We start from the raw sequence: 2,419 nt of genomic DNA on the forward strand, positions 1-2,419 counted from the left end.
TATGAATGTAAATAAATTTGAATCCAAATAATATGGGAATTTCCCTAATGTGCTCTAAAGTATACAGTAAAACTTAATTATAACCTAATCCACGAAATTTCCGTCGATACATGTTAGAATATTTGTCGGCGAATTGCGGGAGATGGTCATATGCATCTCCGAGTAATTTCCGAAAATTTTAAATATGCGCATGCGTTACTCCGATGGCGAATGACTCTGCAACGCAATTTTCGGCGAACGTACGGATATCGGACGGCGCGGCGTTAGCGAACGACTATGCATACAGCCGTCAGTTTCACCTTTCAACCGTCTATTCCACTTGAATTAAGACATAGTAATATCACATAAATCGCTCTTCTTGCCACCTACTCCATCATTTCCTTTTTAGATTCGAGGAAATTTCTTAATGTATGATCTTCAATTTTAATTTCTTCAATAGTGGGGACTTCGTCAACAATTTCTGCTGGCGCTATTTTTATTTAAATCCTTAAAAACACTAAACAATTTCGTTTCAAAATTATTATTATAGCTGATATTATAATTAAAATAAAAATATGAATACCCAAAAATACTAATCTAAAACTGTAGCACAATCTGAAATAGTTGAAATAAGTTTAATAATATAATATACAAATAAATTAATTTTTGACTTCCCAACAAATTTAATATAATACCAAATCAAACGAGAACATAGCAGTGTCATTACCGTCAGAAGGGTGTGTATGTGTGTGACGGGCAAACAAACGTAATTGTGTTAAGTTTCGGCAGCGATAAAACCGGGACATAATGGAAGGTCTTGTGCGATCAGCACATACTCGCCTTTATTAAAACGCAAATAGTAAATAGTATTTTTATTGCAACTAGACATCGTGGCCAAATTGACATAACCTCAATAATTAACCCCAACATTCGTGTCGTGTTTGGGGGGCAACCTGTGGGTTGCTTAGTTTCGCCGGTAGCAACTAGCGAAATACTTGCTTAATTTAGGTTGTAACCTGGGTTACTTTCTAATTAAGCAAGTTCTACAAACTTTTTTAAGTTGTAGTGTTGTGTTCAGTGTTTGTGCAGTACCGCTATGAAGTCTAGCGGTAATAATCGATCGCGAAAGTTGGGAGGGTGTTCTCCACCTGCCCAGGACGCTCCTCGCCGGAAGTGCTTGCCCGGCCCACCAAGAAATCCCAACTCAAGGGTCGCATCTGTGAGTTGGAGGATCCACTGAGGGTGCAGGCGGCGCTGGTTGAGAGTCTCCAGCGTCGTTTAGACACTGTGGCCCCCGGTGGAACCCCGGTAAGTTCTTCCGTTTCATTATCAGTGCCCTCCCCCCTAGGGTCTGGGCTGTCCCCCGTTTCGCCCCCCTCACCATGAGTCGCTACCTTGGCGTGGCGTGGGGGCTTAAGTACCCATCGTGGACTTGAAGTGGCCGTCTCCCGCCTTGGGCGATTGCTGAAGCCTCGCGGTGGGGAAAACTAAAGGTGGCTCAAAACTGTCACTCGTGAGAGTGACAGTAGAACTGGAAGATATAAAAGAACCCGAGGAGGGCCTGAAGTGGTCGTGGCGCGTGGAGCGGGCGGCCACTGAAGCCCAAGTCGGGAATGTGAAATAGAATAGAGGATAGTGGAAAATGCCAATCGTGGGAGCGATGGCGGACTTTTGGTTGCAAAATGAACCCGACAAGGGCTTGAAGTGGTTGTGGCGCGTGCAGCGGGCGGTTACTGAAGCCCGAGTCGGGGGCAGGGAGTGACAAACAAACTGGAAATGGCAGGATAATAGGATGCGGGTGAGATGCCCGTTACTGTGGAACAAACTGTTCTGAAGGTGGAGTAGGACATGAGTACAAGTGCATCCGTACTCACGACCACCTCGCCTTTCGGCCATAAGTCTTTTTACCCCTTTCACACCCAAACATCACACTAAGTCTCCTGGCAAGAGAACCCACTTCTCCAAACCTCGCCCAAAAACTAGCGGGGGATCAACCCACTGTTCCTTTTCATTTCCGTCAATTCCTTCTGTTTTCCGTTCTGCCAAAACGGACGAGACGGCGCCTTTTCCCGCCCGAAATGCTCCGTTCCACTTCCACTGATGTTTCCACATGCCAGACATTTCGTCAATATCCGCATTTTCTATCTCCATTATTCACAGAATTCCCAAAGAGCTACATTTGTAGCGTTTACTACTGCCAGGGACACTCGTTACTCAGTTCGCGAGCCACACCATCTATCATCTATCACTGGTCTGCACCAGACATTTTCCTGTTTTATTCACCAGGTATTTATCAACCCAGTACATTCCCAAAGCCATATGATTTCTCATATGCCCGAACTTTACTCCGGCTTCTGTCTCTACCTATCCCACTTTTCTCATTTGTTTCTCCATATCCCCGACTTGAGCTTCAGCAGCCGCTCGCCGCTTCCTGCATGCG

The sequence above is a fragment of the Aethina tumida genome, chromosome 8 (genome assembly GCF_024364675.1).
Source record: "Aethina tumida isolate Nest 87 chromosome 8, icAetTumi1.1, whole genome shotgun sequence".
Lineage (NCBI taxonomy): Eukaryota > Metazoa > Arthropoda > Insecta > Coleoptera > Nitidulidae > Aethina > Aethina tumida.